Consider the following 20793-nt stretch of genomic DNA (forward strand, 5'->3'; position numbering starts at 1 on the left):
CTTGTGCTGCTCGAGGCTGTTGGTGCAAGCTCAGCATTTGGGCTCGTGCTTCTTCAGCTGAACATGGATCTGTGTGAGCTGGGTTATTTCTTGTGCTCCCCAGCACAAGTGGTCCCAAAGAGCGAGGCTCAGCCCCACCTTGGCTCTTTTAACAGCAGCGGGGAGCAGCACATCCACATGAACCCAAGCCCCAAAACTGCCCATAGGGAATGACGCAGCAAAGGTGAAATTTCAAAGGGAGACGGGAAGTGCATGGCAAGAGCAGGGGAAACAGAGGAGAGAATAGCCGGAGCTGACCTCAGCGGGGAGGGGAGCCCGGCTGCACGCATGGAAGGGAAATGGGAATAGGATACAGCTGGGACCGGCCGTGACACCCGTGTGCTCTGCCCCAGCAGCGTCCCACTTCCCGCTTTTCCCCCAGGATGGGCTGGGGCAATGGGCCAGGTCAGGGCTAGCCCCCAGCACACCAGGGCTCCTGGAGGCATCTATCGGGGATTGCCTCAAATGCACCCATTGGGGCAGCTCTGGAGCTCGACCACCAGCAACCAGGGATGCTCTCGGGCATCCTCATCCCCGTGTGCCAGGAACTGGCAGCCAGGAAACAGCCCTGATCTGGTGACCGTCAGCTCTGGCTTGCTGCGGACCCGCCCCGGCTCCCTGGGTGCGCTCGGAGGCGGCGCGGGGCAGATCTCGTCCTTCCAACCTTCCCCGGCACGTAGCGGGAGCCGGCGGTGTCACCGCGATCAGGGCCGCCTGTCGAGAAGCGGCACAAGCCGTCCCAGGGTAGCTGCTGCTGTCCCTTCCAGCGCTCTCGGTTTTGCCCAGGGACGGATGACTTTTTTTTTTTTTTTTTTTTTTTTTTTTAACATGTGGAATTTTATTTTTAGCTGGAAAAAAAACCCCCCAGCCTTTAAAAAACAAACACACACAAAGTTTTTGTGAAAAAATACTCAACATAATGGGATTTTTTTCTTCTTCTTCACAAAACGGACTGTGACATTTCTAAATGAAGGGTTCCTCTTGTCCTTCTGCTCTTCCCCCCTCAATCTTCAGTGAAATTTTTCCTTTCCCTAGGTCCCTGTTTTTCTCCTCAGGATATGCTCTTTCAGGGGGAGGAACAGCAACTATAAAGACTGTTTTTTCTGGATTTTTTTCCCCCCAAAATATTAGAAAATGTATTAAACCATCCCTTTTGAACCTGTTACAATGGAATGAAATTAATTTTGCTTTTTCCCCTCTTCTTCCAACTAGTTCTCATCTGTCCTTAGTCTTTAGTGTGGGAGAACTGGGATAATAAATGGCAGAAAACAGATCCTACTCTTTCTTTACTCAAGGGAAAGATTTTTCCATCTCAGTTGAACTCTTCCTTTGGGTCTGGAGGGCACCCAAAAGCCAACATCTGGAGGGGTTCATGCTCCTGACCTTCTTTTCCCTCCAGTGGAGGGATGTTCAGAAGGCTCTGGGGCTCTGTGGGGCTGTGGGAGGGCTGGGATTGTCCCAGGGGTTGAGCTGTGAGGACTTGGGAGCTGGACAGCAGAAACCTCAGGTCCTGGGTTCTGTTCTGGGCTCTCCAGCAGTGTTTCCCAGGTGACCTTGGGGAAGTCACTTTGTCACTCTTCACATTCATTTCCCTACCCAGAGAAGAGAAGAGAAGAGAAGAGAAGAGAAGAGAAGAGAAGAGAAGAGAAGAGAAGAGAAGAGAAGAGAAGAGAAGAGAAGAGCACTTTCTTTGCACCTGTGGGCTTAGGCAGGCAGCTGATGCCTTTTGATCACTGAGTTGCACAGGGATTTGATCAGCCCCCATTGACTTAGTTGGAGCAGAGGACAGTAGTTTTCCTTCCAGGCTTGAAGTACATTGTCTGCTTTTCAAGAGTAGCTACTGGTTTCTCAGACCTGAAGGCACTGGAGGTGGGGATACTTCTATCCTTAGACAACACAGTTCTCTGCACCCTCTTGGCACCCAGGAACATCCAAACCAGCATCTGCATTGCAGAACTTTATCCTCTCTGGTGATCTGAGGGTCTTACCTGACCCAGCCCAGGAGGTTTCACATGGCTTGGCTGGGATGTGGGGACATGGACCAGAACTCTTGGGCCTTAGAAGGAAACACTTGAGACCAAAACCGGCTGAGGTCGCACCTTCCACTGCGAAAAGTCTGGGCTCAGCAGGCCTAATTCAGCCACCCCAATTAAAGTCATGTCACAGAGATCCTGTCAGAGTGGATGGTGCTCCTCTGCCTCGAATACACAGCCCATCACTTGGAAGGGGACCTGACGAGGAGGTCTCGGAGTTGGACTGGTGCTTGTGTGCACGGGAGCCTCTTTTCCCAAACTCAGGGGGAAGTATCAGGCCCATAGGCAGTGGCTGCTGCAGCCCATGTGGGAGCCTTGGAACCCCTGGAGCAGGCAAGGGGAGCAGAGCAAACACGCTTTGTCCAGGCTCTTTATTTTGTGCTGGGGTAAGGGTTTTTTTTCATTTCAGACATGCGATGAGTGCGTTACTCAGTCATGACTCGAGAACTTGTGAGCAATAAAGTCATCCTGAAGTCTGCCAAAAAAAATCTTCTTAGCACACCCACCTCATCACACGTTCCCACTGTAGCTACTTTGGTGCGATCTGCTGCAGAAAGGCGGCTACCTCGCGGGGAGGCTGCAGTAGCCATCTGCGAGCTTGCGGCAGTGGCCCATGGATGAACCCGTGCCCATCGGCACAGTGCCATGGGTGTCACCTGCCTGGTGACTGGGACCCTTTGCAAGCATCATCACAAAGATGGTGGGCTGGAATTTGCTCCAAAATCCAAGAGAAAACAGAGCTGGAAGGGGCCGCACAGGCCGGTGTAATTTTCCTTCTGCAGTGAGGGCTGGGTTTTGGGTTTGGAATGTTGGTTTTGACCTTTTGGGGTCAAGACTGACCTAAGATCTCCATGAGGAGGAGAGCCCTGGTCATATTTCTCTTTCTGCCTTGCACCAAACCGGCTCCAGCAGGGTTGGCTGGGTGTGAGGATGACTTGAGGCTCCAGAGCCTTGCACCAGCCACCGCTGCAGTCTGGGAGTGGTGATGAGCAGAGTGGTGCATCCTCCAGACTTCAGGAGAGGAGGCATGCACTGGCAAACCAGGCGAGTGCTGTTTGAAGTGCCTGAGAAAATGCATATTGATGCTAAAATTTGCATTTTTGGGAGCTGACTGGTCCCTTGGATAATGAGTCAGGGTCCAGGGTCCCCCTGTGTGAACCCTTACCCTCAGGCTGGCCACTCTGCCTGTGGGATAGTGCAGCCCTCCACTCGGGCACCAGCGGCTCTGGAACTGGGATGCTCCTGGAGCTGGATATCACGGCTTGCTGTGAGGGGAAGCCCTGCTCTCCTGAAGGCAGGATGGGGCAGGGATAGGAACAACCCCATGTCCGTGGGGTGGGATGCAAGGGATGGTCTTGGAGACATCCCAGCACCAGTGGGGAGGTGGGACCACGCAGAACCCCCTCACCTGAACTACCAGGGTAAAAACTGCCTCTTCCATGGCCTCCTCTCCCCACCCCTTCCCTGCACCGAGGCTCTAAATAATTGATAACACTGATAAATAATAGATCTTGTATTTGCTCCTTCGCTGTCTCTGGCAGGGCGTGTGCGCTCACAGCCTGGCGCTGCTGCATTAGGGTTACAGGGATGGGGAGCGCGGCTGTTGGGCCGGGGTAGGGAGCTCTGCAGCGGGGAGAGCATTCCGGGGAGATAAAGGGCTGGTTTGATGTGTGTTCATGTGGCGGGGCTGTTTTGCCTTGCATGCCTTTCTCTTTTGCTTTATTTTTTTCCTGGAGTGAAGCCTGGCGCCAGCAGTCTGGAACCAGCCTGACAAGCTTTTGAGTTATGGAAAGGGGGAGGAAGGGGGGAGGAGAGAGAAAGAGGGAGCGAGAGAGGCAGGGAGGAGGAGGGAGAAGGCAGAGGGAGGCAGCTGGGATGTGGATTATTAGGGGAGAACAAGAATACACACAAGAGGCTGGTGGGGTGAGGGCTGGGGGCTACCGGGGCTTGCGGGGAGGGGACAGAGCTGGCTTCGAGCAAACCTTTCAAAGGAGAATGATTTTTTTTTTTTTCTTCATGGAGGGGAGAGGGGGAATTGAGTCATTTTGGGCATGAAACGCAAACCTCGCCGCGTCAAGGAACAAGGAAGTTTTTTAAAGCGCCAATTAAAGGGCTTGGAGAGGTCCGGGGCTTTTAAACAGCCTTGGGAAGGGGGGGGGGTCCTGGCCGGCGTTCAGGCTGCCGTCCCATCAGGACATTCCTTTCTGCTGAACGCTGCTGCTCCCGGCCCTCTTCTCCTCCTTTTCCAAGCTGCCGTCGAATCCTTTCCAACTCCCGCGTCCGAACCCGGGGAACTTTGCTCCGTTTCATCTCTCGCCGCCTGCCTCCCCCCGGCCCCGGCCTGTGCTCGGCGCTTTGATCACTGAGCTGCCTGCACAGAGAGCCCCGAACCCCCGCACTCAGCACCCCCGGGACGCAGGCGCCAGCAGCCCCTCCAGGGGCTGGCATGGCCAAAAATTCCCCCCCCTGCCTTGATGGAGACCCCCATCTGCCATCACGTCCCTGCTCAGGGAAGGCAGCTGCTTCAGCGGATGGGTGGCTGCCATGCTGGGGGAGGAGGGCTCGGTGCCCAGCGACAGGGACCTGGCCCCGCAGAATGGGAGAGGGTGAACTTGCCCCACAGGGGCTGCGAGGGCGTGGGTTGGGCAGCGCGTTTGGAAAGGTCCCGTCGGAGTGCCTACACCTGGGAAAGCCACGTGGTGCCCATGAGGGCTCCTCCTGTGCTACTTCGGGGGGGGTTCACGGCACTGGCAGCAGTGTAGCCAGAGTCTGGAGCAAATTCACTGGAGCAGGGGGATGGCAGGCAGAGGCTGGAGCAGCTGCATGGCGTGTTTTCCACTCTGAGACCCCCTCATCACCTCCCGTGGATGTCCGGCAGCAGGAAGCACAGGAGAGAACACAGCCTTGCTGCAGCCCACCTCTTGGAGCGGGGAGAGAGCCGTAGCACACCAGGGAGTGTCGTGCCTGTGCTCCGGGGGAAATCCAGAGTGCTGGCTAGGGAACGGGGATTTGGAGCCGCTTTGCAGGGGCTTTGTTTGGTTTGGTTTCAGTGCAGCCTATTTAACTCCAACAACTGGTGAAGGCTGGGGAGAAAGGAGCTCTTTGTTACAGGCTGAACAGCCCCAGGTCTTTAACTCAGCTTGTGGGAAGAGCTCTGAGAAGTTGAGATAGCCCAGGGACAGGCTGATTTTGGGATGGGCAGATTTTATATCACTCACACCTCTAAAGTGAAGAATGAGAGTGAGGATTTGAATACCCAGCTCCCAAAAAAAGCCCAGCACAAGCCCTGCGAAGCACCACCACCATCTGCCAAGTCTTTGTCTTTGCAGAGGAGGTGGAAGGGGGAACACCCAGTTTTCTGAAATCTCCATTACAGGTTGCCTCTGAGCTGCAGCTCTTCATAAAAAATACTTCTTTCTCTGGGTTTCCAGGAAGCAAAATGTTGCCCTCCGCTGTTTGCAGCGTAGCTGGAACAGAGAACTCGCTGCATCCGAGCCCGTCCGGCGCTTTACTCCAGTGTCACATCCGTGGCAGTGGTCAGGGGATTTGAAGAGAGACAACTCCCACCCAGCTCATAGATGCTGCGAAAACCTGCAAAAGGTCCCGTCATCCTCCATGAGCCACCAGGAGTGACAACCTCCCACTCTCAGGGTGAGCTGCTCCTGCCCTGGCACCTCGGCACAGGACTGAGACGTGGGGGTTGGCCATGGGTTCAGCTGGGTTGTCTTCAGACTGTGGTGGGTCCAACCAACACCAACCTCCTCACACATCGTGTTTCACAAGAAAACAATGCAAAGCAGCTCAGTTGTACATCCTTGGTCCAAATTCCTCATTTTTCCCTTCTCTTTTTCCTTGGTGACTCTTCAAGCTCCTTCTGGTAACTTTGGAACTAAGCTGGCAAAATTGTCCTCCAGCTCCTCCTTGCTGGAGATGCAACACAAATGGATTAATCTTGTGGTCTTTTATAGACCTTCAACAGCTGAGTGTTGAGAGTCTTAAACCAGTAAATGGAGGGAGTGACTACTATTTTTGTAGATGTGGAAACTGAGGCATAGGCTGCTTACCCAGGTGAAAAGAAGTCAGATTTTAGGGCCAGGGGACACAATTTCACTCGGAAACCTTTGCTGCATCCGCTTCCCTGGCATCTACTGAGATGTTTCCATGAGGGAGGAGACACTTTCTCCCTTCTTCTTGCCCAGAAAGGATCAGAAGTCAGGGACAGAGCTGATAACATGGGCACTGTGGCCCATCCCCAACCCATGACCTCCCTGCTTGCACAAGGGGCAGCAGGTGGAAATAAAACACAATTCGGGACTGACAGAGCTGGGGAAGAGCAAGATGAGTCTTGGTGGGGAGACCATCCTCACCTTTCATATTCTAATGCCTTGCCTTTTCCTGATTTGTGAGTTCTTGGGAGTCCTGCTGGGAATTCACTCGAACGGAGGCACACGCCGCCGTCCCTCGGTAAATTACACAGAGATATAATGAAGGAGGAGAAATCAGTTACTCTGTGACTGTGGCTCCCCAGGGGGCCTTAATTCAAATATTTGTGGAGCTGAGCAAGTGGGGCGTTGGGGAGCCGCCGAGTTGGAGTGTCTCTCGACAGGTTGCTTGCAGGTGGTTGGTGATGGGGAGGCAGCACTCTGGGATACAGGATGCATCCTCAAAGAGGCTTCAGGTTCTTGACAGTGCTTTGGGTGTCCTTAGGGTTAAGGTTAGGGCCAGATGGAAGAGGAAGATACTGAAGGAAGGTGGGACTATGGTCTGACTGCAGCTGCCTGAGAAAGGGAGGTAGGGTCCACCCTGCAGCTGGTGGCTGTTGGGATGGAGCAGCCCCATGCGTCCTTTGCCAATGGTTTTGAACAGTGTGGGGTGATGGGGGCACCTGCCCGTCACCTGTGGCTGGGCTCTGCATCATCTCATGGGGAGGGACTGGGACAGTGACCCGAGAGGGGATAGGGAGGAGCAGGGTTTGCAAAGCCAGGACAGTTCTCTGCCGCCCACATGGCCTCTGTTTTCAGTATTGGAGGTACAAAGGGTTAAACGCTGCATGACAGCAAGGAGAGGGCAAACCCCACATTGCTCAATTTAGGAATGAGAAATCGATTTACCTCCAGCTCCATTCCCTCTGTGTACCCTCAGCCCAGGCTTTCTGCCCTCTCTCCTCCCAGGGCATGCCAGCGCCTTGGACCTGAGAAAACAAGTGGGATCCAATTTGCCCAGCCAGCAACCTGCACCAGCAACTGGGCCATAGCTGGGGGGGCACCCCCTTGCTGGATGCATGCAAGATCCCTTAGATCCCACTTCACCTTGATGGCCCAGGCTGTGGCTCCATCAAGGACACAGTGGCCCTGTGGCTGTGCCATGGTGCTCTCACCTGTTTCAGCAGTGGGTGATTTTGCATGAGCATGGAGAGCTGGGGTGCAGGGTGAACTGGGGTGCAGGGTGAACTGGGGTGCAGGGTGCTCAGTCCCCAAGGAGAGGTGGTGGTGTGGGGGCTGAGGGCAGCTGTGTTAAGCTGGTGCCATTCTGCACAGCCCCATTCTTCTCTTGCAGGTCCTACAGAATCACCCCAGCGCGCAGAAGTGATGCTGCTACCAGGAGTTGTGTGAGTTCGAGCACACTCAGACACACTCCCCCATGCCCGCTCCTTGCACGCCTGCTCACACGTGCGCCAGCTCTCTCTCCTGTGCCGGCATCATGCCCCCATTGGGGGCAGTTTTGCCTCCGGCTGCCGGGGTTGCCGAGCGTGGCAGGGGCAATCCCACATCCACCCGCATTCCCAGCCCCGCCACCAGCCGGCACAGGCGGCCTCCCCACGCCGCGGCCCCTTGCACGCTCAGCGCCTTCGGGGCTGCGCGCACACGCGTGCGGATCTGCAGCACGCCAACTGTTGGGAAGGGGAAGGGAAAAAAAAACCCCACCGACTCAGCCGAGAGAGGTGGGGGGGGGGGGGAAGAGAGAGAAAGAGAGAGAGAATGACAGACTGCAATCCCCCTTGAGTGCCTAGCCTCATGAATATTAATAAGGTGGTAATTAAAATGCAGGGACACAGCAGGACGGATGCAGGCACTGCCTTCGGAGCGCTGGGAACGGGGGGAGCGCGTCTTTCCAGGCAGGTTTTGATTCCGTTCTCTGATGAAAAGAAGAAAACGGAGCCTTCAACTTTAATCAGTTTAGAGTTTTTTTGACACGACATATCTTTAATTGCTGATATTTCTGCTCTTCTCAAACCCGGCTCCACCGACTCCAGTCTAAGCAGAGATAACGAACCACGCTGAAGTGCCGTGGATTCGTGCTGTATTTACGCCTCGACTTGTTTGCTACTTTTCTGGGGTTTCACCTCTCTGCCTGGGGTTGGAATGCACAGCCCTGCTGCCGCTTGCCTCTGCAGCCAGGTGTGAGGGTGGAAATACAGCCTGGCACCTCTGTCTAACACTCCCTCCCAACTGGCCCCACTGCATCCTTAGGGAAAACTGGTTTTTTTTTTTTTTTTTTGGGTAGTAAATCCCTCTTCTTGGGGACATGGCTGTGTGGTGATCTTGGAGTTGGACGTGATGCCACCTGGTCTGGGTGGCGGGGTTGGAGGTTGGGGCATGGGTGGTGGCAAGGAGAAGGATGGGTTGGGTTGGGTTGGAAATCAAGTCTCCTGAGAAGAGACTCTGTTCCCCTCTCTAGAGGAGGTTCTTTCAGCCTAAGAGTAGAGGTGGCTGTTGGGTTGCTGAGTTATCCTTAAGGAGGCTTAAAGGGACTCAGGGCTGGCTGAGGGTCCTGTGAAGGATGCACAGGGCAGGCTCCGAGGTCTGTGAGGAAGGAGAACCAAAGTGTTCGTCTTTCGTGGAGAAGGGAGTTACTGCAGTGGGTCTGGTCCATTGATGGAGAGCCACGTTGCTGGAAAAATGAATGGAAAGTCTTGCTTGGTGCCCAAATGGAATGTCTTGGGTGTGGGAATTGGACCATGCCAACCCAGAACAAGGATTTAGTAGGCAATTTCTGGTAACACGGAAAAGAAAAGAAACCACAAAATACCCCATCCCAGTATTTGTTTTAGGTAAAGCCAGAATGTTTGGTTTAGCCTGAAAGGTTTTTGTTTTGTTCTGTTTTGTTTGGGGGTTGCCTAATTTACTTAGATTTCTTCTTTTACATTGAGATAATTTTTTAAATTGAAAAAAAAATAGGCTTTTTTTTAAATGAAGAAGTCAAGAAGATGCTTTTAGAAAATGCCCAAATACAACAGATCATCAGGTGACTGATAGGAGAAGGTGGTCTGACATCTTCAAAGCCATCTCCTCTGCCCAGCACTGGTATTTCTTTTTTTCACTCCAAACAATTTTTCAATTTCACCCTGAGTTTCAGGATGATTCAGCCTTTTTGAATCTTCCAGTTGTTTGTGAATTTTCTATTCCCTCAAAACCAAACAAAGAAAATCCCCTTCAGCTCCTAGAAAGTTGACAGTAACCCAGAGAGTAGAGCACAATGCAAGTCCCCTCACAGCCTCCCAGCTGGTGCCTCCCTGCCAGGGTTGGAGCTGGCCATGCAAAGACAATGGGAACACTCCTGGATCATGGGTGGAGGATAAAGGTTTTGCCCCACCTTGGAAACACTGTGTTACCCAGAGAGTGACTCCGTGTTTTAGGGAGTTGCTGTGATGTGTTGGTTTACTCCTGCATCCTCCTGAATCCAGAGGTCTGTCCCAGGAGGATGTCCTGGCCTCCAGGCTTAACTGCACTCCTGCACTGCTGGTTCTCCATCCCAAGCTATGGAATTTTCTCTCCCCTGGGAGCATGTCCTTGTGCCCTACTTGTGGGAGAGATGGAAAAGGAGAGCTGCAACGTCTTGGACCCCTTGAGATTTTGTTGCCTGGTGTTGGAGCTGTTTGTGCAATAGGGTCTTTTCCATGGTGTCTTTCTGTAAGAATGTGGGATGACCTTGTCTGCCAGGGTGTTGGGTGTCCTGTGCTCTGCCCCATGGCAGGCTGATGTCTCCCTGTTGTCCTGCCCCATAGCAAGGAAGCAGCTGAAGCAGAAGGAGATTTGGGCTTTACTGGATTCAACAGCTGGATCTATCCCCTTTTTGCTGTTTTTCCTCATCTGAAGCAAATAATTTCCCACGTGAAGGGAAGGCCAGTGAGCCCGGATGCAGGTAGGGGTTGGGAATTGAGCTGAACTCCTTGGCTGGAAGGGCAGGTCATTTTGCAGGAATGCCAGCTAAGTTGGCTTTCCTTAGCCATGCTGGAGCTATGAAATGTGAGGATGAGATGGAGACCCCATCAGGGATCATGGCACACATAGGAGACAGGCAGGTGAGGGACTAGGAGATGGGAGCTACAGGGAGGACAGCACCCATGGAAGGGGCCACCTTGGGATCAGCTGGCCCCAGCTTGAGGGGCTGGTGGATAAACAAAGCTTTGGGTGTTTAGTAGGGGGAAAAATATTTTTCCTGTATTGATTTTTTCTTCTCTGCTTCTCCTCCTTCATCCTCCGCTTTCTTCTTTCCTGCAGCGCTACAACAGCTGGTTTGAGGCAGGACAAGAGGAAAGTCTAGCCAGTGTCTGAGCTCCCCTTCGCCCCAAACCTCCCACTGCTGCCATCCAGTCTGTGCTGAAAAAACCTTGGGAAATATCAGGTGTGCCCTGCAGATGGGGTGAGGGGGCTGGGACACTGTGGTGACAGGGACAGCCCCAGGTAGAACGGACAGCCCTGGGCAACAGCCTCGGGCAGCTTGGGAGGGCAAAAGCCTGTGGTGGATGGAGGGAGAAGATATCACTGTACTGTTAACAGAGGATTTAGGTGGTGAAACACAAATGGGACCTGGTGACTTGTGTGGGGAACAGAGGTTGGGCTTGGGCTCAGCTATGAGGAGCATGAGAGGGAGGGTACAGGATGGGCCCCAGGTACCAATTCCTGATGACACCCCTCCGGCAGTCCCAGTCACCCTCGAGTCACATCCTGCTTGTGCTGGCTCATGTCTCATCCTGCTGCCTGCAATTTCTCTATCCCTTTCACTCCTGCCAGCGTTTCCTGGCTGCTGAGGTTGCTGCAGGGCTTGTGGGGAAGGCAGGGCTGGAGGGAGCTCCCAAGGCACCAGGGAATTTGGAATGGGAGTGGCTTTGCTCACCTAGGGATGGTCAGAGCCTGGCCCTGCTCCGGCTCCTGGCTGTGTCCTGCCATCACTTCTTTCATGCCCCGACTGCCGGCTCTGTGGGGCCACAGGGGCTCTGGCCATGCATCTCCTGGTGCAGAGCGAGAGCTCACAGGTCCCCCACACACCCATCCTGCTGCCTCCAGCTCCAGCTGGCAGCTAACTTAGGAGTGAACTGGATGCTTATTCCCCTCCTGTCTCCTGCCCTGAGCCCTGCACCGAGCTATGGCTCTGCAGGGACGTTTGGGCGAGCAGAGCCGCGGCTGCAGATTGTGCTCCTGTGGGGCTGTCGGTGAGGACACAGCCTGGCTCCACAGTCCCAGGCTGAGCCACACTTGGATCCTGCAGAGAAAACAAGCACTGAACTCCATCCTACCCTATTTTAAATCAGAACTGCCATTTAAGGGAGGATTTGGAGAGAAGACATCTTCTTCTTTCAGATCCCTTTTGCAGTGCTGGACCTCGCTCTACAGAGCATCCCAGCAGCTAAAGGGTGATCCTGTGCTCGCCGGGTCCCTGCCTTGTGCCCAGTGCCCTCTCCTTCTCCCCAGCCCCATCTCCAGAGGGGCTGTAATTCCAGCTCCATCTCCGGAGGGGCTGTCCTTCCAGCTCTGCCGGCAGCAGGCTCCGGGAAGGGCAGTGTCCTCCTCCGGGACGGTTTGTGCCCTGGCCCTGGAGCAGCCAGGCTGAGCCAGCCAGCGCGGGGGGTGAGCGGCAGCCGAGCCGGTGCCTCGTGGCTCCGCTCAGCGCTGGGGTGCTGAGCTTAGGATTTCTGGCCTTGGAGTCCTTCTGCATTGGCCAGGAGATTTCAAGGGGAGTTTTTGGCCGAGCAGGGAGATGCTGCAATATACCAGCAAGCTGGAGCCTCGGAGAGGCAGGGGAGGGTCAGTTCTCAGCTCTGTCACAGACTCTCTGGGATAACCTTGGTCAAGGCTTTGTGTTTTGCTTGTCCTGCTGTAAAGCAGCACCGTGTCTCCCACTCCTGTGCTGAGAAATCTGCTTGTGCTCAGAGCCTGGCTGGCAAGGAGGGAGAGTGGAGGGGGTCTGCACAAACCCTCGCGTTTTAGCACCCGGGTTTAGCCTCGGAGGAGCTTTCTCCCTGCGTGGTTTTTACCCAGGTGTGACCCTGCCTTTGTGCTGGCTTCCTACCCCCTGTGCTGAAGGAGAAACTAAATCCCGGCAGTCGGCGGAGGGCTGGCAGCTCCTGCCAGAGCTGCACTGCAGCAGGGCTGAGCCATGGATCCCTGAACCCGGGGGTCACTCCCTGCCGACCTCACAGCTGTGGGGCTGGAGCTGCTGGTCCCACTGTGACCCCTGAGCAGCATCGTGTGGGATCGCAGCTGCCACCCTCACGCAGCGTGGAGGCCTGTGGCGGGCTGCAGGCAGGGATGTGGGTGCCTAGGGAGCACCTGTGGCTGGATGAGGGGCTCCCACAGGTCGAGCCACGGGGACCACGGCACTGGGATTCTGCATTTTGCTTATAGGAAGTCAGGACACCCCCGAGGAGCCCACGAGGGTTATTGCACCCGTGTAGGTTTGGGGCTGGGACCACCACTCGCCATGGGGTGCTGGCACCGTGCATCCCTTCTCCTCCATCATCCTCTGGGCAGCATCCAAGGGAGCACGGCCGGGCAGGGACCCAGACCAGGGGTCCCGGGTGAGGGAGGGAGGTCTGGGCTCTCCACTCCTTCCCTCCAGGCCACGCAATGGTTAAATTCCTTTCCAGCTGAGCTGGCAAGCAGAGCCCAAGCATATTAGTCAGATCCCTGTAGGGGGTGGGGAGGAGGAAGGAGAGAGCAGCGAGGAGGGGCCGGAGCGAGCCGAGCCGAGCTATTCTCCGGGGCGCGAGTGCAGGGAGGCAGGCGCAGCAGGGCTGCTGCTTCCCAGAAACTTGATTATTTTTAACCCAGGAAGAAGAAAGGAAGGAAGCGGGGGGGGGGAGGGGGGTGGCGAGAAGGAGGAGGAGGAGGGGGTAAATCTGGAGGAACTGGAAAACAGGCAGTTGGCATTTGCAGACATTTTTGGAGAGGGGAGGGATGAAGAGCGGGAAGGCGAGCGAGGGTCGTGGTGTGGCACAGGGGTGCCAGGGCTGCCCATGTGCCTCCCCGCACGGCCCTGGCGCCGTGCTCAGGACAGGACAGGACAGGATGCAGAGCCGTGCCAAGTCCAGCTGATGGTGTCCCTGCTGCGGCCAAAGAACTCGGGCTGCCCTGTGCCTTCGCCTCCGGCCTCTGCCGGCACATGGCGGTGCCCGGGGCCGTCCCGGGGAGCAGGATGCGGCCGGTTCCCCTCCCAGCCAGCCGCTCCCACACAGCGCAGCACGTACACCGGCGGTTGTGGCTTCCCGGATCCCTCCTCTCCCTGCTGCTGGGAACTGTGGCCATTTCAGAGAGCCGGGGACATGCGGGGGACCCTGTGGGACCCTTACTCTGGACACATGTTGGTGGCTTCATGGGCTGCTGGTGGGACCCCGCTCTCTCTGCAGGGTTGGGTCTTGTAGGGGTTCTGTGAGGAGCTGGGGCTCCCCAGCTTGCTCTGCAAGGCTCAGGCTGCCGAGGGAGGGACACTGGAGGTGTCATGGAGGAGAAGGCAAGGTCTTTTTCCTTGCATTGCCTCCCTAGGCTTCATTGGAAGTCTGGCATCGGAGACCTGCAGAAAGGCCTCGGTGGCAGCCCGGTGGCAGTCCCGGGGTGCATTTCATGGCTGTGTACTCCTGGGGCAATACTTCTGAAGCCCTGCAGTTTCCAGGTCTTTGGGAGAACACTACCCCAAGCCCACAAATCAGTCACAGGCCTGGGCTCCTCGTGGTCCAGCTCTGGGTCAGGATGGGCTGGCCAAAAGCTCCTTGTGAAGGTCAAACAAAGCCCAAGCTCACAAGGGGAAGACCTGCCCCTGCTCATATCACATATTTGTTTCACTGCAGCACCCAGACGTGTTGGAAGCTCAGTGTCCTCCAGAGCTGGAGCATTACCAGCCCCATCCCTGAGATACAGGAGCCCATGAGGGAGCACAGCTTTGGGAGCTGAGGGCACCGCTGCGGTGGGACATGTGGGCAATGGGCAGAGCTGGCGCTCCCCTCTGTGACCTTCGCCCAGGGTACCCTGCGCTGGGAAGTGGCATCATCTCCACAGACAAGCCATGGCCAGCCAAGGGAACAAGGGGACGAGTCTCTCCTCAGGCAAGTTTTGCCATCCTGGCTTTTTGTGGCACTTGTGCTGTCATCTCCTCTGATCTGCCACAGCGGCCAGATCCTGAACAAGGCTGATTTTATCCGCACAGCAACATCAGTGCCCTGTACCCATGGGAGAAAAAGTCCTTGATTTAGCAGACATGACCAGACCTGGCCAGAAAATGGATATTGTTCCTCAAAGGCAGAGAGGGACAAGGACAAACAGCTGAGTTGAGCCAATTTGGGGTCAGGCATTGCTCAAAGTACAACCCACGCTGGCAGAGCATGCTGACTGCTGGGGTTTGCTACAAAAATGCCTTCTGACAGAGGTGTCCCTGCACCAAGGGGCCCAGGTAAGGCTCACCAAGGGTATTTGCCATGGTTTAGACCCCAGGGCAAAGTCACCCCATCCCAGCTGAGCAAGCTGAAGTTGGGGAGCTTGCCTGTTGCCAGGCTGGATTGCTAGCGAGGAAATCATGTCCAACCTGCTGAGTATTCCCTGGCGCCTCCTTTCCAAGCATTAAAAGTGCTAATTAAACCAGAGCTGTGCTCCAGTATCTGGAGGGATCGGCTGCCTTTCCCAGCAGACGGGCCACGAGCCTCTGCAGGGACGGTCCCCGGTGCCATCCTGCAATGGAGAAGGTCGCTTGGCCGTGCTGCTCTGTGCTCCCAAATCTTGAAGATGGGTGCTGCAGCCCTGGAGCTGGGGACGCTTCCAAAGGAGCTCATCTGCAAGGCAGCCCCATGGACAGCTGAGTGGGATCATGACTGCCCCAAACCCATGGAAGTGATTGAGACAGGGCACTCAAATTCTCCTTCTCACCTCTTCTCCTCTGAGGTATTCGGAGCTGGCTGTCACCACAGAGCTGGGGGGGGCACATGGCGGGTGTTTCCAGTGGGAGGCAGGAATTCCTGACTCACAGCCAGTTCTGGGTGTTAATTCCCTCCTGGGAGTCCCAGCCACATCCCAGACCTGCAGAGAGCACAAAAGCCCCTCAGAGGGCAAAGGGCTCAAGAGGGGAAAGGGTAACTCCTCTCGTGGTGGGGAGGCAGGATGGAGGAGAGGACAGGAGGGATGATTTTTATTCCCGTGAATTTGCACAAGTGACCTCCCATGATTTCCTGAGACTCAAGGGAGCTGAGGAGCTGCAGGAGCAGCATACATTGGGGTGCCTAGCTCTAGAATTTACAATCCCACTGCTTGGAGGAGGTGTGTGCATCCCCTGGACTCTGGGGTGAGGCCGAGGTGTCCATCTGACCGTCTGCTGTTGGCCGGGGGAGCAGCTCCACGGGCACTCACGGCCGAATGCTGCCTGCTGGGGAACTGCCCCTCCACCGGGACACCCCGACCTTCCCCGGCGGCCCTTTCCCCCGGCCCTGCCCGCTGTGCCCTCAGCCCCATAACCTGGGCTGGCAGGGAGAGTTGAACCCAGCAGCTGCACCCCAAAACCAGCCAAAGACCCAGAGCCGGGTCAGGAATTGCTTGCCCCCGTGGCCTCCTCCACAGCCACTGCTGTGGGGGCACCTGGGGCTGGGGCTTGCGGGGGGCGCGGGCGATGGAGGACCCTCCGAAGAGCCCCTTGTGCTGGAGGGAGCCCAGCTCACCACCGGCAGGGTATTTTTTTTCTCCCTCGCTCTTTGTTAAGCTCCCTTTCAGCTGAAATGGCAATGCCTGGGTGTTCTGAGCTGACAATAATTGCTGCAGTCTAGACACTGTCTGGTATGAGGCACGGGGAATCAAAGAGGCCCCTTCTCTCACTGCGACTTTCACACATGCTCCCTCGCTCCGGCTCCTTCCTTCTCCCTCTCCCATGTTCCCTTGGTCTTTGCCTTCTTTTTTTTCCCCCCTTGTTCCCCTCTATCTGCCTCTCGCCGAGATGGAGGAGAAGCGTCAGCATCTTCCCCCCCACGCTCTCCCTCTCTGCCGTCTGTTCCTCTCTCCCGCTCCCCCTCTCCCTCGCTCCTTCTCTCATCTGTCTCCTCTCTCCTTCCTCCACTCTTACCTTTATGCTATTCCCTTCCTCCCAAAGTTAGCAGAGAAGCAGGAGCGGGGGGCTGGCAATGCTGGGGGTTTAACTCTTTCCTCACCCTCTCATAGGTTCTCCTCCCCATCCCAGCCCCTTGCTGGGGTCCAGGGTGTCCTGGCTGTTTTGGGGTGCTGGGATCCTCTCTGGGGCTGTGGCATCGGTCCTGCAAGGGGTTGAGGAGGTGCTGTCAGGGCTGGTCTGGGCAAAGGGGGCTGGACCTGGATCCAAGGGGATCACCTTTGCTCTCTTCTTGCCTTCCCCACACCACAGGTGTCTCTGGCCGCAAGGGAGCCCATCCATGGGGACACAGGTTGTTCCTTTAAGTGCTCTAGCGAGCCAAAAAGGTTTTTTTCCACCCACTGCAGACCTCAGCAGAGCTTGCTGTGCTGCTGGAAGGGGAGATTGATCCCAGCTCACACATGGCTCGCAGTAATGCTCCTGCTTCAGGCTGAGCTCAGCTGCCCTAGCGCTGCCCCGCGCCTGCTGTGGGCTCCAGCCAGGCCATGTCCCTCTGGCATTTCCATGGGATTCCATGTGGTCAGTTCCAGTCACGCTCAGGAATTAGGCTTTTCTGCTATAATGTATTAACAGATCATTTCCAGCTCAACCCTGGACTTCTATTAACCTTTGATCCCTGTGCAAAAGACCCGTTTTCTAGAAAGCCCAAAAAACCCTCTCAACTTTTAGTTCATGTGAGATCTTATTTCAGAGAATAGACCATAACTGGGGAAACTGAGGCAAGAGACAGTGAGCACATTGGGTCAGTCTGCTGAGGTCAAATCTGCCATGGGGCCACACAATCACCTTCTTTGGGACCCAAATTTGTCCATCCATGGACACGAGTGAGCAGCTCTCCTGTGACCTCCAGCATCTCACCTCCAGCCGTGCTGCTGCTTACCACGGAAAAGTCACATTAGGAAAGTATGTGATGTATTTTTAACTGTCTATAATGCAATTTAACAGCTGGAAGGGAGGAAGAACGCCAGCCCCATGCAATCCGCCAGCTCTCTGCTGTCCACAAGTGAGGGCTCTGTGGACTCAAGGGTTTTTGGTATGGTTGGGGACCTTGTTTGGGAAAAGGGCAGGAAACAACCTCATCCTTGAGATGGGCTCTGACTCATGAAAGGCAGTGAGTGCAGGATGGAGGTGAGAGCACTCAGCAGCTCCCAGTGTGACACGCTTGTCCCCAAAAGCCACCTTGCTGAGTGCTGTGGCCAGATTTGATTCCCCAAAGAGCTCAGTCTCTTGGCCGTGCTTTGGCATTGGGATTCTTCGCATGCTCTGGCAACGGGGCCTGCAGTGGAGGTTTCTGGGATCCCCTCTGCCCTGGAGGCATTTTTCACGGGATACTTTTCCCCTGCCATTCACAGTCCCAAGGCTCCTGCCATGCTCCCAGGGCTGGATTTGCTGTGGAGGTGGGTGCTGCCAGGCTGCACCATCCCCCTCCTCCCCCAGGATGGGAGGTGTGTGTGCCCCCCATGCTGTTCTCCCAGCCAGCCCCCAACACCTCCTTCTGTGTGGGGAGGGAGCCCAGCAGGGCTGTGGTGTGAGCAGGATGCTGTGCCCAGGGGTCTGATGCATCACCTTCTTCCTTCCTTCCTTCCCTGCTTGCATCCCACAGGAGCCTCTGCCTCCAGTGCACCAAGATCCTGCCAGTGAGGGGTAGAACGGCCTATATTTGTGTTCCTCCATGCCAGCCAGGTAGAAGTGCTCCTGTGCTGTCAGTAATGGGTCTCTAATGGGGCTGAGCCCTAATGGGGATCCTCTGTGGTGTGTGGCTTACCACAGTAGGGCTTATCTGGGGCGTTTGGGTTGGTTTGCTGCCTCCAAGTAGCTGAGTTTGTTGCCGTCATTGGTGTTACTCCCCTCTGCTTCTCCTTGGAGGACTTCTCCCTGCAGTGGTCCCCAATACTTAGAGGAAGACAGTGAGACCCATCTTCAGCCCTACCCCAGGGGACACCCCCAGGGCAAGGCCCCTGTGTGGTGCTGATTTTCTCCAGGGCAGCTCTTGGGGGCTGGAAGCTGCTGGCAGCTGGTTCCTCTATTCAGGCCTTTGCACACATACTGAAAAAATGAGCCCTGGGACGGCCCATTGGGGAGGGGGCTCAGCGAGGGGGGCTCTGGTGAACACTTGGAGGATGTAGGACCCAGGGATGCTCAGAGCTGTGGTTGTTTGCTCACCTTTATGTGGGAGCTGTTGTGAACTCAGATGGAGCCTCGTCGGGCTGGGGCAGCATCGCTGGGCTTAGGAAGGGCTGAGAGAGGGAGAGCAAGCGGAAACACAGGCACAGGGAAGGAAACGAATGGCTGAAGGTCATCCTCAGGCCAGTGGCAGAACCAGGAATAAATTCCAGGTGTGCTGAACTGGTGCTTGGGTTGTATTCGTGCATGTGGTTGCATTAACACTGCTGTCCCTGAGCGGGGGCCAGTACTAGAAATAGCTTCCCAAAGCCACTGGTGCCCTCCAGGCCACAGTGGAGGCTGCGGGGTTGGGAGAAGGAAAGGTCTGCATGTTTGGGGTCCCTTTTTCCCCTAGAGTGTCTTCCAAGCCTCGATCTGTGGATGGGGAATGCTGTTGGATGCCGGCTGATAAGGCAAAGTGGTTAAAAACACTGCCTTTATTTGGAAGCTTATCTCCAAATCCTAATGAAAACACAGAGGGAAGCCGGGGACAGCGGAGGGGGAGGACTCACACCCCAGCGTGGTGGGGACCCAGCTGGGCCATGCTGAGCAGGGGCACCAGTTTGGGGATTTAAAAGCTTTGGGGCAAAACCCAAGGAGCCAGGGCTTGACCGTGGGTCCCACACCCAAGGAGAGAGAGCCTGCAGGGGCAGCTGCAGCCCTGCTCCGAGTGCCCCGAATCTGGGATTCCTCCAGAGTTGTTTTTTTTAATTAGGGGCTCAATGAGGAAGAAAAAGCTTGAAACCAAGGAAACAAGGGAGACAGAAAGGAAAATGTCGGCTCCTGCAAGACAGAGTGAGCTGGCTCCAGCACCCTGGGGTGAGGGTGGGTGCTGCCCCTGCTGCCCTGACCCCTCCTCTGTGGCTGCGGGGCAGAAAGGTGACCAGGCTGAGATGCAATGAAGAAATGAGAAGGTGAAAGGAAGTCCTGTGCAGGGAGGGACGAAGGGCTTTGCCCTGGAGGGTGCTGAGCTGCTCAGGAGAAGTTGTTTTGGTGCGAGAGGGATGATGGAGGAGGTGCAGAGTTTTTTAGGGTATGCTGTAGAGCAGACAGCAGCTATGGTGGGCTCAGCAATCTGAGCTGGACTTTCCAGACACCAAAATAATACTCCCAGACCAAAAGTTATAGGGTAGAAGGGCTGGGAAAGCTGGGGATAAGACATGTGCGTGTGTGTGTGGATGTAGCCGTGGCTGTGCCAAGCCCCATAAATCACAGCAGTGCGGACTGAGCCTCCAGCGGAGGAAATTCTTCCTTGCCAGATTCGAACATTTCCCCTCAACAGCCTCAGCTTTCCCCACCAAGCAGCAGAGACGAGAGATCCTGATGACGGCAAGCGCAAAGCCTTTCCGGGGAGCATCCCGAAGGAGGAGTTCACTGCCCCACAGCCCACGGCGATGGGGGTGCTGGGCAGAGCCCTGCTTTGCCCCGCCTTGGGGCTGATCCGGAGCGGCGCTGAGGCTCCGGGGGTGCTCACCACCACCGCCCCATCCCGTGCTCTCGTTCCCCCATCCACGGCCGGCCGGGCCCAGCTTTGCTGTGCTGGGGGAGCGTAAGTTGATATTTTCCTGCGCGTCCCCAGAGGGTTTTTTCCATTACACAGGCAGAGCGGAGCGGAGCGGAGCGGAGCTGCCTGCTCGCCCGCTCGCCCGGCTCCCCCGCCTGCAACCTCTGGCACCGCTTTTCCAGCGGCACATTGTGCAAATGTAACCTTTCAGCGAGCCACTCCTACGGCAGGAAGCCGGGGGGCTCCGCTCCTGCCAGGAACGCAGCCGGCGCGGAGCTGGAAGGCAGCCCGTTAATCAGAGCCGGCTGACAGCGAAGCGCACAGCCTGGGCAACAGATTTCTGCTCCCTCTCCCTCGTTCGCGCTGCCTCGCCTTCCCGCTCCCGCTCGCTGCCGCTCGGCTACACGGTCTGCCCTGCCATCCCGCCTGCCTCCCCATCCTCATCGCCATCCTCATCCTCATCCCCCGCTTCCTTCCCTTCCTCATCCTCCGCTTCCTCAGGGTGCCAGCTGGGCTCCTGCTCCCAAGCGCTCGCTTTCCCTCCCCGTGCCGAGCAAGAGCTGCCCGTGCCTCTTGGCATGAAACCCTTTGGGATGCAGGTGGGGACCCCTCCCAGTAGCCACCGTGAGGAGGGGACTGGCTGTGACAGCAGCAGCCAGGCCGGGGCGAAGCGCACACCGGAGCATCGTGCCCATTGCC

The 20793-nt window shown here is 56.2% G+C and overlaps 1 protein-coding gene and 1 long non-coding RNA gene across 6 annotated transcripts in view; one reads left to right on the forward strand and one right to left on the reverse strand.

Moving 5' to 3' along the window:
- LOC138119656 (uncharacterized) overlaps nt 1-20793 on the forward strand; it is an 85305-nt gene that overhangs the window by 57264 nt on the left and 7248 nt on the right. For 2 of the 4 annotated variants that reach the window (XR_011155567.1, XR_011155569.1), the window contains exons 2-4: nt 5504-5723; nt 7629-7680; nt 8120-8553. This is a non-coding gene — a long non-coding RNA (uncharacterized lncRNA). Of the gene's footprint in view, nt 1-5503; nt 5724-7628; nt 7681-8119; nt 8554-10573; nt 10698-14136; nt 14907-20793 lie in introns of those variants that run through there. The other 2 variants (XR_011155570.1, XR_011155568.1) reach the window with 2 other exon arrangements.
- The window catches only part of PTGES (prostaglandin E synthase), a 112137-nt gene that overhangs the window by 10492 nt on the left and 80852 nt on the right, over nt 1-20793 (reverse strand). The window lies entirely within an intron of this gene.

The sequence above is a fragment of the Aphelocoma coerulescens genome, chromosome 17, assembly GCF_041296385.1.
Source record: "Aphelocoma coerulescens isolate FSJ_1873_10779 chromosome 17, UR_Acoe_1.0, whole genome shotgun sequence".
Lineage (NCBI taxonomy): Eukaryota > Metazoa > Chordata > Aves > Passeriformes > Corvidae > Aphelocoma > Aphelocoma coerulescens.